Raw genomic sequence first — 16,516 nt, forward strand, 5'->3', positions numbered from 1 at the left:
GAGCTACCAGCCTCACCCCTCTCGGCCTCCTCCACCCCAGAGCTGCCAACCTCACCCCTCTCGGCCTCCTCTACCCCAGAGCTGCTCCGCAGGGCTGCTGAGACTGGAGTGAGGACAGTCAGGTGGTGTATTAGTCCATTGTCACACTGCTAATAAAGACATACCCAAGACTGGATAATTTATACAGGAAAGAGGTCTAATGGACTCACCCTTCCATGTGGCTGGGGAGACCTCACAATCGTGGTGGAAGGCGAAAGACACGTGTCACATGGTGGCAGGCAAGATAAGATAATGAGAATCAAGGGAAAGGGGTTTCCCCTTATCAAACCATCAGATCTCGTGAGATGCGTTCACCACCACGAGAACAGTGTGGGGGAAACCGCCCCCCCACCCCGGATTCAATTATCTCCCACCGGGTCCCGCCTACAACACATGGGAATTATGGGAGCTACCATTCAAGAGGAGACTGGGGTGGGGCGTAGCCAAACCATGTCAGGTGGCCACAGGCATGCCCACACCCTCCGACATGGTCTACAGTCCTTTGCAGTTTCGGGCCAATGAGTCAGCGGCAGAGCCATCACCCACCCTAGGGGACATTCCTGTTGATTTCAGTAGCATGACCTAAGTCAAAGACTTTGGGCTTTTAGTTAGACCGGTCTGGGTTCAAATTTGAATTTGATCATTAACTAGCTGTTTACATGTGATTGAGCTAACTAATTTCTGAGAACCGTGGCATCCTCCCATCTTTAAAGTGCCCGTAAAGCACCTTTCTAGATGTAAGGGTTAAAAGCATAGAATGTGCCTGGGGGGCTCACATAGTGGCTGGTGCCAGAGAGGTCAGTGATCAAGAATAGCTAATACCGTGAGCAATTTCACTGATACGCACCCTCAGCGGAATCCACTAAAATAGGATAGCCAGGTACCATGCCCGAGGCTTGGAATGAACTGAGGACCAGGCCCAAGCTTATTTCTGTTTTCATGAAACTCACCTCCTGGGGTGGAAGGAGCACAGAAAAGCATCAGGTCACCTAGCCGGTAGGTAAGAATTTCAGAGACAGAGGAAGACTGTGATGAGCCAGGGTGACGAGAGGGAGAGGGGAGCGCAGGGCTCCCTGCACCTGTTGCTTAGGGGGTGATGTTTCAGCTGAGGCCCATGTGATCACAGTGGTCTGGCCAAACAACGTTCGCCCCGGGAAATCTCATGGGGACGAGAGGAGACAACGGGTGGGGCGTGTGCTGGCGTGACCCAGGGCAGGTGGCCCGGAGGCATGGATCCAGGGCACAGCCCAGGCAGGAGCCACTGGGGTGTGTGCCACCACAGCTGAGGGCACAGTCCAGAGCGGGTGTCCAGAGGCATGAACCCAGGCAGATGGGAAGCAAGTGAGGCAGTCCCCCTCATTTTGGGGAATGCAGAGGGTCAGCCGTGTTCCCCCAATTGCTGCCCACGTCCGAAGTCTCTGTACTTGTGAATGTGACCTTATTTGGAAATGAGCCTTTGCAGGTGTCATCAAGTTAGGACAAGACCATGCCGGAGGAGGGCAGGCCCTAAACCCAAGGACTGTTGTCCTTATAAGGAGAAGAGACACAGAGATACCCAAGGAGATGGAGTGACGTGTCTTCTGGCCAGAGATCACCAAGCATCACCAGCCACGGGGCATGGGGTGGTTTCTCCTGCAGAGCTCCAGAAGGAGCTGGCCCTGGGGACACCTGGGTTTCAGTCGTCTGCCCTCCAGAGCTGTGAGAGGACACTCTGCATTGTCCTAAGCACATGTGCAAGTCGTGGGACTTTTGACACAGCAGTCAGGAATGCACCCCTTTCCCACACACGGCCAGTGCTCTGGACAGCAGGGAACGGGGCGTGTCCCGAGTAGCCAGCACACAGGGCTGGGGTGTGGGGTCCCCGAGGCCTCCGTGGGTTACCTCACTCCTTCTTTGCACTTTCTTTTCTTTTTCTTTCTTTCTTTTTTTTTTTTTTTTTAGAGTGAGACAGAGTCTTAATTGGGCTGGAATGCAGTGGCGCAATCTCGGCTCACTGCAAACTCTGCCTCCCAGAGTCAAGTGATTCTCCTGCCTCAGCCTCCCCAGTAGCTGGGATTACAGGCACTTTTCACCACACCCAACTAATTTTCTATTTTTAAGTAGAGATGGGGTTTCACCATGTTGGGTAGGCTGGTCTCAAACTCCTGACCTCAAGTGATCCACCCGCCTCGGCCTTCCAAAGTGTTGAGATGACAATGTGAGCCACCGCGCCCCGCCCTACTTGGCACTTTCAAAAGCACGTTTGCATCCACCGTCTTATGTGAGACTGTGGAGGCAGCGGCGGAGCAGTGCAGGGGGAGCCGGGGTGGCGGGAGGTGCCGGCTTCCAGGCTTGATGGACTTGCTGGGATCTGGAGTCGGCTCCAGGAGGGCCAGGGCAGGGCCTATCCTTCTGAACAGCTCTGTCCCTGTCCCCGCTCTGCAGTGATACAGAGCGAACATTCTGTCCCACACTGTGGGATGTACTCACAAGGGGCTGTCGTCACCACGAGCCTCAGTTTACCCATTTGTCACAAGCTTGTATTTTTCTGTCCTCACCAGATCAACACTTGTCTTTCCCACTGGGATGTCAGCTCCACACAAGCTGGGACCTCTCAGCTCTGTGTCCTCTGTGTCTCCACACCTGTCGGGGCACCTGGACTAGCTCATGCTCAGGAAACCCTGAACAGAGGAGAGAAACAGAAAGGGCGGCTGTCTGGGTAGACGCAGCAGGCTGGACCGGGCTGTTTTCCTCCTCTTAGGCTCTTTCCTCTACATATATGACACTTAAAAGAAAACGGAGGGCACTGTGCTGGGTTTTCAGTTATGTAACAGGTAAGAATTCTACTTGGAATGGCAGGTTTAATTCTGAACAAATTATTTAGATTTAAATATGTCTATTGAGTTCCCTGGGGCAGCCTCTAAGGGCAACATAAAAACATATGGAACGGCACTGCATGGAGACATTACAACCGAAAACCAGTCTGGGCGAGGTGGCTCAGTGTAACCCAGCACTTTGGGAGGCCTGAGGTTGGGAGGCCGAGGCCAGCCTGCCAGCCTGCCCAACACGGTGAAACCCCATTTCTACTAAAAATACAAAAGTTAGCCGGGTGTGGTGGTACACACCTGTAATCCCAGCTCCTCAAGAGGCTGAGGCAGGAGAATCCCTTGAACCCAGGAGGTGATTGGGCCATTACACTCCAACCTGGGCAACAGAGTGAGATTCCATCTAAAAAAAAAAAAAAAAAATTGAAAACCAAAAACTCAAGGAAGGCAGGAAAGAGAGACCAAATAATGACAATGTGAGGGAGCGAACAGAGGCCGATCACGAAGTGGCAGACCCGAATGAAACTTAGCGATGTTCACATGAAGTGTCAGTCCTGCGCAGGTCACTTGTGTTTTGTTTTGTTTCTGAGACAGGATCTCACTCTCTCACACAGGCTGGAGTGCAGTGCGTGATCGCGGTCACGGCAGCCTCGACCTCCTGGGTTCAAGCCATTCTCCTGTCTGAGCCCCGGCCCCCGATAGCTGGGACTACAGGTGTGCACCACCACACTTAGCTAATTTTTTGTATTTTTAGTAGATGTGGGGTTTTGCCGTATTGCCTAGGCTGGTCTCAAACGTCGGGACTCAAGCAGTGCACACACCTTGGCCTCCCAAAGTGCTGGGGTTACAGGCGTGAGCCGCTGCACCTGGCCTCCCTGCAGATCTCTCTGAAGCTAACATTTAATCTCATCCTTGCAATAGCCTGGGAAAGACAGTATTCTTCGCTGCCATTCAATACTCGTGGAACCTCAGATTCAGAGAAGTACCTAACTCGCCCCAGGGCACACAGCCTGTATGTGTTGGAAATGGTGTTGAATGCAGGTCCAGCTGATAGGATCCCCTCCATCTGGCTAACCAAAATCCCAGCTCATAGCCGGGAACCACTGGGCCATGAGGGAAATTGTGTGAGAAAAACAGCCTTCCCAAAGCAGCGTGGGAGGAACGCTGCCCCTCCTGCGTCTCCGGGATTCGTCAGGGACAGAGGAGAAGGAGGGAGGCTTTAGGATCAAAGACCAGTCCAGACTCAGGAAAATCGCTTTAGTTTTTTTTTTTTTTTTTTTCTTCAAAGGAACTCCTAACTATCCCTTCTTCCCAGTTTGAGAAACTAAAATACTTTGGCTGAAATAGGCTTCACTGAATCCACATGACTGTTTTCCGCGCTCATTCTCATTCTGATCAATCGTGGACATTCTGAACGAGTGTGACTTCTGTGGCTGGTCAGAGAGTCGTGATGCCATGAAAACAAACAGCTTAAAGGACCCAGTCTTTCTTGCTTTTGAAGACGTGGGCTCTGTGAGCGCTTGCATTCTTTCCGCCAGGTGCTGGGTGAAAGGAAATCGTGTGTGCATAAATGCTTCGTTATATCTGCCATGCATAGCAGATCCCACTAATGTGACATTCAAAGTGTCGCCGTTAACTCCTGGTAGGGGAAATTGCTTTTTTCTTAATTTCTTCGCTCAGGCAGGCGGCATCCACAGCAGAGGGCAAGCCCACCTTTGATCTGACGTTGAGGAGAAATTCGGTTTGCTCCAGGTTCGTTCGTTTCGTGTCGCAACCCAGCTTTCCCTGGAAAAGTGACGCCCTGACATTTGTAGGCAGCTTAAGCGCTGGCGTTAATGTCGACAGGCGGCTATAAATATCGCAGCTTTAAAACTAAATCCTGCCACAGGCGGAGCGTTTCAGGCATTCGTGGCTGTGGTGCATAATCCTGAGTACTTTTCAGATGTGAAGTCTCCCCATGAATGATGACGTGTGCCCTGGGAAGGTCTCTGTGCAGGGAAGCGGAAGCCGGGTGTCAGGGCGCGGTGCGACTCTGTCTTTGGGTGGAACCTGGGGTTTTCAGACTCCCTTTGGGATCCTTGGGCCCTTTGTGCTCCCAGGAACAGAGAGAATCATAGCTGCTGGTGGAAGTTGTGAGAATGACTGTGTGATTGCCCTCCAGGAGAATGGCAGGTGGCCCTGCACCAGGCATACGACAGAGGCACAGTGTGCGTGGTGGCCTGAGGACTCCAGGAGGAAGGAGGCAGAGGGATTCAGGGCACTGCGGAAAATGTTCTCATGTGTACTGCCTTGCAGAGAGTCCCAGCAGATATCAGCACATCCCACAGCTATGAGAGGGGTCCCGGAGGATTCTTCCTAGACAGCAGGGAGCGGAGACAGTGAAGAGAGTGTGGTGAGCTGGGCTTGGTGCGAATCCTGGCTGGAGCCTTTATGAGCTGGGCAAACTTGAACAAGTTACTTAACCTCCCTGGACCTTGTTTTCCTTCTCTAAATGGAAATAAAAACATCATCTGCTTCAAGAGTTGTTCAGATTAAACGGGTGATATGTGTTCAGTACTTAGCATAACAGTACTTCTAGAACTTAGTAATCCTCAGATGTGCTTAGACGTGGGTGGAGGCTGATGTCTGCAGCGGGGCTGGGTCTCAGGCAGGTTCTCTGGGAAAACTGTGCCAGCAATTTGCAGATGGGAATAAGAATACCGTTTTGCCACAAGTTGCGGGTGTTGACTTGTGATGAACACTGATGTGGGTTTTGATTGTTGCCATGCACTGGGCTCAGGAGCTGCTGTGTAGACCATCTCCCACTTCACTCCCCTGCCCCCCACCCACTGAACTCTGAGCTCATCTCCCTGTTTTAGGGTGTGACTGATTTCCAGAGTGAGTTTCCATCTGGCCTCTGTTTTAGTCCTGCGGACTGGCTGGCAAGCCGAGGGGCTTACTGCAGCCTCGCCTGGCTAATTCTGTTGCTGAACTCAGGTCTCAGCCTTCACACCACAGGTGCCCTGCAGACAAGGTTATTTTCCTTGAATAAGGTTGTTTGTGGCCAGTGACTTTGATCACCTTGTATCCTGGCCCTTGGAGAGAAATGGCAACTGGAAATTATTAAGCCTGCCTTTGCGCCTGAGACATTATAACTTGTGAGGTAAACTAAGCATTCTATCCCACCCCCATCTCCCTGCACCCCCATTTATACTCCTGCTGCTGCTGAGAATGCATCATTTTACTTCTGGAAAGTTCCTTTGGCTCTCTGTATGTTTCTTTTCCCCAAACAGAGAATCAAAGTGGCCCAAAGCTGTCATGATCCACTGGAGATTCCTTTATTATGAGAGATAAGACTAAAAACACGTGATGCTTAGTGTATGATATGAGACATTACAGTATTAAGTCTTGTGGCAGCGATAGATGCTGTTGAAAGTATGTCAGTTATGGAGGATCATCTGGGATCTTGTTGACATAAGCCTATGTCAAACAGTTTCAAGGAAAAAAGCAGAAAACGTTGGCTTATACAGTGGGAAATCTGAGCTATGGATGAGGCTTCTTGCACAGAGGAGTCAAGGTGCCCAGATGATGTCATCAAGAATATTCGCCTTCATCATTGATCTCTGCTTTCTTCTGTGCTGGTCCGGTTCTCAGGCAGGCTCTCACCAATTTGCATGAAAGATGGTACCCATCGTCTCCCAGCTTGCATCCACCAATTTAGCCACTGTTGGAGAGAATGCATCTTTCTTCCTCAGTCTTCCCAGCAAAAACTTCAGAACTGTGATCCATTGATCTTAGCTTTGGGTTCCTGCAGCTGTGAGGGTACAGGTCACATGCAACCCTGGAGCCAGGGTTGGGATTGCTCCCCACAAAACACAAGGGCTGAGGGCAGGGAGAGGCCTTCTCCTGGGTGAGGGTTCAGGGTGCTGCTGCCACATGAGCAGGGAAATTGGCTGGGCGGATAGAAACAGCAGGTGTCCACTACAGATGAGGAAACCTGTGTGACAAGAGCAATGGGGGCTGACTGGCTGTGACAGTGAAGTTTGAGCTGGGCCTGGGGATGGTGGATTTGTGAACATTTGGGTGGAAAGGAGATCTGAAGGGAGAAGGAGCATCCTAATCCAAACAGGAGGCAGAAGTGAATTTGGTGCTCCCAGGACACAAGAGCTGGCCTGGTGTGGGCATCGGTGGCCAGCCGGTAGGTTCCTTGATCAACCTGAACATGGTGGGGGACATTCAGAGATCAAGCTTCATGAGGGTCAGTTGCCCATCCATCCATCCATCCATCCATCCATCCATCCATCCATCCATCCATCATCCATCTATCCATCATCCATCCACCATCCATCCATCATCCATCCATCCATCCATCCATCCATCCATCATCCATCCATCCATCCATCCATCCATCCATCCATCCATCATCCAGCCTCCATTATCCATCCATCCATTCATCATCCATCCATCCATCATCCATCCATCCATCCATCCATCCATCGAGGGTCTTCACAGGAACCGTGAAGGGAAGAGTAACAGATTGAAAGTTGTCATCTGCTTCTCTTTTACCTTAAAGTTTTGAGTATGGAGCTGATGGGTATGTGTCAAAAATGAAACAAAGATGTTCGTACCACAACACACTTCTAGTCATTTCTCAGCACCCTGGACTTTCAGCCTTTGATGTTTTGGCAAGAAGATTCCCTGGACAGAAGGCTGGGGCCTGGGTCCAATGAGAGTCATCCTAAGCTGCTTTCACCCGCATGGCTTCAAAGCTCATGGAGATTGTCTGTGCTTCTGTGTCCAGGGAGGAGACAAAATAGATTAAAGTAGCTGTTAGCACAGGATCAACTGACAGCTGGGACCAGAACAAGCTTTCCTACTTGGGAAGAAGCATCAAAACCATTTTTTTTTTCTAGGAAAATTTCAAGCAAACTAAGGGATAGTGAAAAAGCTAAATTGTAGATAAGTAAACAAAAAAAATGATCAGACTGTATGTTTTCCTAGACAGATTTATTTTCTGCCTTGTAGGTGGTCAGCAAAACCCACATTTCAGTGGGTTAACTTCCAATTGTTACGGTAAGTCTATAAAGTAGGTTTGAATCTAGTTTTAGAAACTCAAGTGAAAGAAACAGAACAACCTCCCTCAGAATTACTTCAATCACTTTTAAGATACTCATTTTGAAAGAGTGATAGAAACGTGTCATCACTTTGGAGTTAGCTGCATCCTTTTCCTTCAGCCTACTCCAGTCAGACTTCAGTCAAAAGGCAGGAACCAGCCAAGGTATTTCAAATGGAGGGACACTGATACAGGGGATTGGAGACACCCAGGATGGAAGAGCTAAGATGCCAAGTGGGCGCAGCGGGAAGCTGGCATCACCTCAGACTGAAGGGACAGTGGGGGTGATGATGTTCTCAGAGTCAGGAGCAGAGACCACAGGTAAGAGATAGGAGATGGAGCCACTCCTGGAGACGTCTTGGGAGGCAGAGAGACGGGGAGAAGGGCCTGGCTTCCCTCCCCTAGATGCTGCCTGTTGGCTGACCACCCGGAAGCAGAGGGTGAGGGTGTCTGGAAAGTGTAGCTCTTTCTGATACGTAGCAAAACAAGAAGGAGAGAGAGTAGATCTGAGAGCAACAAGGCAGTTGATTGGCACACCAAGGTGAGATCTAGGTTGGGCTGCAGGGTTACAAATGCCAGGTTGCTGTGGGATTCCTTCCTGCCCTCATCCAAGTATACACACGCACTGAAATTCCTACCGTGCTGTTTAATGTGTATTGCTTATATGTAGCTGTAAAAGTACACGAGCCACAGTCTACCATACCAGTTGTTTGATTATTTCAGAGACAAGGGTAGAAGTTACATGATGACATTGTTAAATATAAGACACGAAGTAATTTAATGGTTCAGTTGTATGCATTCACTTGGCCTCTTAGTTATCCCAGGGTGGTTCAGAAATCCCTGCCAGGCTGTTCAAGCTCCATTTTCTCAACTATTATGCTAGCCTTACATTCTCTAGGAGTCACCTCTCTGGAATTTTCCAGAAAGCAGAGCCAAGAGCCCATCTCTGCAGAATCCACCGGTGTCTATACATGCATCATCAGTTCTTCTCAGCTCATCTCTCTGCCTCTGGTGCAGCAATATATTTCTGCAGATTAGAAGGGAAGTCTAGTCTCAGTTTCTCACAATAAACCCTCTGTGTGCTGTCTTCTTGATTCCCCTTGGGTCTGCAGACCAAAGCCCAAGAGAGCCCCCCGTTTCTGCTCTTCCCTGACCCATCCTCATCCTCCTTGAGGCAGTGAGCACAGAATGGAGCCCTTAGGATGGGAAGTGGGAGGGGAATGGAGGAAAAATATAGGGTTAGTGCTGGAAAGAAACACTGATTAATATCTCAGCCTTGCAACACTGATTTTCTATAGCTGTTTCAACAGACATGCACACTGGCTACATTTAGAAAAGTAGCACTGTGCAGAATGAATCAGTATGTCCTCATGCCAGGATGGATGGATATATTTAGCATGTCCGTGTGTGTGTGTGTGTGTGTGTGTGTGTGTGTGTGCACGCGTGCACGCGCCTTTTCTCTCTCTCTTTTCTGGCTGGTTCATAGACCTCACTAATACTAAACTCACGGCTCCCACCACCCCCTTACGGAGCTATCTTCCCCCCACCATCCACCTAACACCACGAATTTCAGCCTTTGAAGCCAATAGCTCTTCTATTTTTGGCATAAACTTTTTTTCGCCATCCACTGCATTCCACCCTCATCAGTCTCAAAGCCCATCTCCGAGAGGAGATGCTTTTATAGCTGCGTGACTAACTCCACCAGCGTGGTGGCCTCCAGGAGAACTAGCTTATGTCCCTGGTTCACAGTTTTGACTGTGGGTTTGGTGAAATGTGGAGTCTTTGGCAGTGCGGATCAGTCTTCTCTAGGCTCCTCAAGTGTGAAAGTCTAGTTTCCTGACAGCCTCAGGATGGATCCCCCACTCATGTCATTGGTGTAATTCTACCTAGAAAACGGTAATTAATTAGACTCCTGTTGCCTGTGGAGTGTGCACCCGAAAGTGGAGCCATTTCTAATCCTGTTGAGAAAGTGAGAATTCCATGAAATTAATCAGAATGGTGCAAAATGGGTTGCGGCATTGCTGCAGAGTCCTGATGGAGGCCGTGAGGGATGGAGAGGGTGGCGGAAGGGCAGGGTGGCCTGGGGTGTGGGAACGATGTTCCAGGTGAGAAGCCCACCTTTGCTATCGTTGATTCTGCCTCACCATGTGCCAGAGACCGTTCTGGGTTGGGGCTGCACCAGCAGACAGAAAAACAGGTCCTGTAATCCCATGGTTCTCATGGACAAGAGCAGGGAGTGGGGCGGGAAGAATGGCATAGAATAAACATGAAATACAACCATTTCTGCTCACTGGTCAGGATACTTGCCATGCCTTTTGTCTGTTTTGTGTTGCTATAAATAACCTGAGACTGGGTAATTTGTAAAGAAAAGAAGTGTATTTATCTCACGGTTCTGTAGGCTGTACAAGCTTGGTGCCAGCATCTGCTCAGCTTCTGGTGAGGCCTCAGGAAGCTTCCAAACATGGCAGAAGGCCAAGTGGGAGCAGGTGCGTCATGGCGAGGGAGGAAGCAAGAGATGGGAAGGAGGAGCCAGGCTCCCTTGACCAGCTCCTAGTGAACTCAGCAAGAACTCACTTATCACCATAGGAAGCAAGAGATGGGGAGGAGGAGTCAGGCTCCCTTAAGAGCTCACTTATCGGCCTGGCATGGTGGCTCACGCCTGAAATCCCAGCACTTGAGGAGGCCGAGGCAGGCAGATCACGAGGTCAGGAGTTGAGGCCAGCCTGACCAACATGATGAAACCCTGTCTCTACTGAAAACACAAAAATTAGCCGAGTGTGGTAGTGTGTGCCTGTAATCCCAGCTACTTGGGAGACTGAGGCAGGAGAATCGCTTGAACCCAGGAGGCGGACGTTGCAGTGAGCCGAGATCATGCTGCTGCACTCCAGCCTGGGCAACAAGAGCAAGACTCTGTCTCAAAGAACTCACTTATTGCCATGGGAAAGGCCCCAAGACATTCACGAGGGCAACCGTGACCCAAGCCCCTCCCACCAGGCCCCACCTCCAACACAAGGGTCACATGTCAGTACAAGGTTTGGAGGAGACGCACCCTAAACCCCATCACACCGTGGAGGGCCGGCCACCTGGTGATACAGGGACAAGCATGTTGGGCGGCAGGAACAGCACTTGCTAAGGAGTTGGGGATGACCTTAGCGTGATGGTGGAACTGAGCAGAAGCCAGTGTGTCAAGAGTGCAGTGAGGGAGGGGCAGGGGCGAGAGGAGAGGTCAGAGAAGAGGCTGGGTCACACTGGAGCCTGGGGGCTGCAGCCGGGAGTCTGGGTTTTGCTCCAGGTGCCGTTGGCAGCCTTTGTGCTCTTGAAGGACAATGGCTGGGGGGCCACCTCTGCTTTGCTGTGGGTGGCTCTGGAGGAGCTGTCTCGGGGCAGGAAGGGCTCTGAGGAGCTGCTTATGTTGGACAAGGGCAGGGCGGTGGGCTGGCAGCTGGACACAGGAGAAAATGGCAGAGATGGGCAGGGGGCGTTGGGGTGCACATTTTCTTAAACTGGGAGGACATTTTAAAGATTTGGATGTTGAGCAAGGCGGGAAAGGGGGCAGGAAATCAAGAATGACTCTCAGCTTTGCGGCCGGAGGAGCTGAGGGGATGATGGTGTCCTCTGTGAGATGGCGCAGCTTGGGGAGGGAACTCGTTTGAGGAAGAAAATCAAGAATTCTATTTCGGACAGGCTAAATTTGAGCTTCCTCCTGTCCGTCCATGTGGGGATAACGAGCAGGCAGTTGGGTATGAGTCGGGGGATGAAGGCTTCGTTTGGAATTATGTGGCAATTAAAACCGCAAAGCTGGCTAAGATCACCTCGGGAACAGAATAAATAGAGCTGCGGCCCCTCCAGGAGTTAGAGATCAGCAGGAGGTCATTGCAGAGGCCAGGGAGGGAGGCCAGGTCAGCGTGGCCCATGGGGGTAGGGGCGGAATCCAGGGAGGGAGGCCAGGTCAGCATGGCCCATGGGGTCGGAGTCCAGGGAGGAAGGCTAGGTCAGCATGGCCCATGGGGGATGGAGTCCAGGGAGGGAGGCCAGGTCAGCGTGGCCCACGGGGGATGGAGTCCAGGGAGGGAGGCCAGATCAGCATTTCCCACGGGGGTAGAGTCCAGGGAGGGAGGCCAGGTCAGCATTTCCCACAGGGGCAGAGGCCAGGGAGGGAGGCCAGGTCAGTGTGGCCCATGGGGTTGGAGTCCAGGGAGAGAGGCCAGGTCAGTGTGGCCCACGGGGCTTGGAGTCCACGGAGAGAGGCCAGGTCAGCGTGGCCCACGGGGGATGGAGTCCAGGGAGGGAGGCCAGATCAGCATTTCCCACAGGGGTAGAGTCCAGGGAGGGAGACCAGGTCAGCATTTCCCACAGGGGCAGAGGCCAGGGAGGGAGAACAGGTCAGTGTAGCCCATGGGGGGCAGAGTCCAGGGAGGGAGGCCAGATCAGCATTTCCCACAGGGGCGGAGGCCAGGGAGGGAGGCCAGGTCAGTGTGGCCCACAGGGGGTGGAGTCCAGAGCGTGTCCAGGAGGAGCAGCCCCGGTGTCAGGCGCTGCTGAGGGATTTGGTCCACTGCGGACAGGAGAGTGGCCATTGGCTCGGGCCGCAGGGGCTTCCCAGCTGCCTCAGTGGGAGGGTCTCAGCCGAGTGACAGGAGGGCTGGGAGAGTGCGTGGGAGGTAAGGCTGTGGGGAGAGTGGGCGGAACGGATCCTTTAAGAAGTTTTGTTGAGACGGGAAGCAGATGCACGGGCAGTGGCGGGAGGGGACGAGGGCTTTACAGGAACAGGTGAGATTTGGAGAGATGGATGCTGAAGCCAAAACAAGCCCCAGCAAACCGTGTCCTCCCAGCCATGGCATCTGTGAGGAACCCGAGGCCGCCCTCTGCGGGCCGAGTGCTTCTCCCACGCATGCCTTTCTGACAGTCGCTTCGCCCGGACTCGGTTCACTACCCGTGGAACTGCAGAGGCGTCTTCATTGCTCTTGTTTCCATCCATCCGATCTATCAGCCCTCGTCTCCCCGGCACCCTGAAGCAAGAGCCCAGCATAGCACCCTCCACCCCTTTGTCCTTGGTGACTCTGAGGCCACAGGACCACATCTGGAGCTGTTTCCGTGCCTAGTGACTCTACCTAGTGAGTCCTGGTGGGGAAAGCTGTGCTGGCCTCTCGCTAACAGCTTCCTTCCCAGAGCTAAATAAAGACGACGCAGGCTGCCTTTGGCAGTATCCCTTTCCAAAATAAACAGAAGCACAAAATTAGCCAGAATTAAGCCAAAATAGCAGAATTAAACAGCTGCACAGTTGGCCACCCAGGCCAGGTGGGCCTCGGGGGAGTTGGAAGCTGCTCCTCTGCCCTGCCCCTAGCCCTCCAAGATGACAAGGGCTGGCGTAAGTCATCTCAGCCCAGAAGTTGGTGGAGGCTGGAGCAGATGGCTGTGAGTTCTGCGTTCTCATCGGCCATATTCAGCTGTGGCTTTAAGCCCTTGCTCAGTTTCCCTGAGTCCATTGCTCTCCTGTGAAGACGCTCAGCACTCCAGGAGACAGTGCCTGGGCACCACAGTGCCCTGCATATAGCAGGTGCTTAATAAATGGCGGCGACCGCATTCCACCGTCATTTTACCAGTGCGGCATAGCTGTCCATTGCCCTGTTGCTGCAGCCCTGGTCTCCTCGCGAGTCCTCCCTCTCACCCTGTACCTGGTAAGTGGCATCACACAGGGCCGTACACGTCAGCTAGGAAAGGGTTTTCTTCTCTTGGGACGAAAAGGTAACAGAGAAGTTAATAGATGCCAGGTACTATTCTAGCTCAGGTAAAATTCAAAACCCCTCTATGAAGTAGATGTTACTTAGTAATTAATCAACGTTAGTTATTTCATTAATCATTAACCAATTGAAAAAGAGTAGTGTTGAATAATTAAGCCATAAGAAGAACATGAGGCCCAGAGAGGTTAAGTAATGACTCTAAGGTCACACAGCAAGCCAGCATCAGAGCTGGGATTAGAGCCCAGGTGTTCAGGCTCTTTAAGAGCTTCTGCTAACCTGAAATGCTGGAAGCACCTCTCCCCCAGCCTCCCTGGTCAGCCCTGATGGAAGCGTGGAGAGCTCCAGGAGCTGGGAGGAGGCCCAGGTGGCTGGAGAGGGAGTGCTGGGGACAGCGTGGGACTGTGGGACTGAGCTCCGAGAGGCCATGAGGGCGGCGGTTTGAGGATTTGGCATCTGTGCCGAGTGACCTGTCGTGGGGACAGGGATACAGTGGGGCAGGTGCCTGGTTACATTCCGGGGGGGAGGAGCAGACGGCAGGCAGGGGAGCTGGCCAGTGTGTTGGGAACGGGGGTGCTCAGGACCACCCAACTCCAAACGCTCGGGACCTCCCGACCCCAAACGCTCGGGACCACCCGACCCCACGGTGCTCTGGACTGCTGACCCCACACCTACACAACTGGTGCGTTTGGATGCGGTCTGTCCCTCCCTGCAGAGTGTGAGCTCCTGGGGAGCAGGGTTTTGTTTTGCTTTTGTTTTTCGGGGCTGTGGCCCTCAGAACCCAGCAGGGTGCCTGGCAGAACACACGTGCTTGGTAAATATTTGTTGAGTGAGTTCCCCTTGTGGACTTTGGCTGAAATCTCCCCGTGTCAGCTGAGGCTGGTGTTCCAACGCAGGAAATGGCCGCTCCTCTCAGTCCAGGACGGGGGTTGTCGTTTGGGCGCTTCCGCCCACCCGGTACCATCCTTGACTCTTGCTGTTCACCGATCTGCCTTCACGCTCTGCCCCTATTCTTGGGGTGTTCTCTCATGAAGACACAGTCGTCCCGTTCCACGTCCCAGCTTCTTGGTACCTAGTAGGTGCTTCATAAATGTCAGTCCGATGGATGAATATGCAGAAGAAGCAATGAAGGAGTGAATGGAGTGGAAATAGTTCTCTGTGGAGCTGGAAGCCCCACATGGAGTGCTTCATGAGGGTCTGCAGAGACCAGCCATCCTCACGACCTCCAGGACCCTCACGGGAAAACCCGACTCCAGAGGAGAGCCACACCACACCCAGGTGGCAGCCAGGGTTTGAGGAAGAGTTCCCAAAGCTGCTCAGGAGCTCCGAGAATCCCCGGCATCTCCCAGGCTGTCGGTTTGTGGTTGGTCTGTCTCGGTGGCTTGTTCCCGTCCTCACAAAAACACTGTGATGTGTGCGGCTGGCTGGTTTGCACCCAGGGTGAACTGGTGTGGGGGAAGGGGAAGCTGGGGCTGTTGGAAAGACACGGTTAGAATTGGTGAAACCCAAGCAGGCAGACAGCCCAGCGGGGCAGGAGGTCAGCGTGGAGGTGGCTCTCAGACGGCCCGGCGGGGCAGGAGAGGGTGTGTCCAGGCGGATCTCAGGAGGGCTTCACAGCAAACACCCAGGGCTCCTTCCCAGGAGGGCCAGGCCTGCCCAGGCTCAGAACTGAGTGAACGTGGGGTGATACAGGCACAGTGTTTCCCAGGGACCCAGCCGGCCCCCGCGTGAACTGGCAGTGGCCAGCTTCTGGGCCCCATATGTTTCGTGGGGTTTTGTTCATGTCTTGGGGAATTCCATTTTCTCGGTATCCTGGGTTCTCGTGAGCATTCCCATGGCAACAGCCAAACCTCCAGTTGTCTGGGGGAGTGCAAGGTAGTGTCAGCTTCTGAGTTCACTGGGAGCTGCTTCTGGAGACAGCAGAGGGGAGGCTGAGGCTATTCAGCTGAAAACTGCGGATGAGGGCCGGGCGCGGTGGCTCACACCTGTGATCCCAGCACTTTGGGAGGCCGAGGCGGGCGGATCACGAGGTTGAGAGATGGAGACCATCCTGGCCAACATGGTAAAACTTCATCTCTACTAAAAATACAAAAATTATCCGGGTGTGGTGGCGTGCGCCTGTAGTCCCAGCTACTTGGGAGGCTGGGGCAGGAGAATTACTTGAACCCAGGAGGTGGAGGTTGCAGTGAGCCGAGATCACGCCACTGCACTCCAGCCTAGCAATGGAGTGAGACTCCATCTCAAAAACACAAAACAAAACAAAACACTGCAGATGAACCAGTACATGAGGTCCTTGTGCCTGAGACGTGGGCCCGGAGGAAGACTTCACCTTTTAAACACAGGCAGAACATCCCACCAACCACAGCGCTTTGCAAAATGGAAGGTGGAGACCTTCGCCCTCCTCAGTTAAAGTGGTTCTGTTTCAAGGTATTTCCCGGAAGAAAGGAGCTTACAGCGGCCTGCAGAAAAGGCTACCTTTGGGAAATTGGCAAGAAGAATGTCCTCAGCCTCTCTGTCTCCTCCCACGGGGCCCCACCCACCTCCATCTGAGCCTGGGTGCCTCCCAGCCTCCTGGCTGCCAGTCCCAGCAGGGATGCCCTCACCTCCCCTGCCAGGCTTCTCTTTCCTGCTCAGGCTGAGTCTGTAGCGGCCTCAGGAAACTACATCCATTGTTAACCTCTCTTGGACACATGCATCCGACCTCATGATGTGCGAAGGCTTCAGGCCTTTGAGGCTCCAAAACTAAATAAAAGTGAGTAAAATGTGGCCCGGCACAGCTGCTCACATCTGTAATCCCAGCGCTTTGGGAGGCCGAGGTAGGCAAATAACCTGAGGTCAGGAGT

General features: G+C 52.7%; 1 protein-coding gene across 17 annotated transcripts in view; it reads left to right on the forward strand.

Moving 5' to 3' along the window:
- RIMBP2 (RIMS binding protein 2) overlaps positions 1-16,516 on the forward strand; it is a 311,373-nt gene that overhangs the window by 210,174 nt on the left and 84,683 nt on the right. Inside the window, exon 1 of one of the 17 annotated variants that reach the window (XM_010347626.3) lies at positions 13,353-15,029. The exons of the other annotated variants lie outside the window; for them this stretch is intronic. The gene's annotated coding sequence lies outside the window, so the exon portion shown is untranslated. Of the gene's footprint in view, positions 1-13,352; positions 15,030-16,516 lie in introns of those variants that run through there. 17 annotated transcript variants of the gene reach the window in all.

The sequence above is a fragment of the Saimiri boliviensis genome, chromosome 7, assembly GCF_048565385.1.
Source record: "Saimiri boliviensis isolate mSaiBol1 chromosome 7, mSaiBol1.pri, whole genome shotgun sequence".
Lineage (NCBI taxonomy): Eukaryota > Metazoa > Chordata > Mammalia > Primates > Cebidae > Saimiri > Saimiri boliviensis.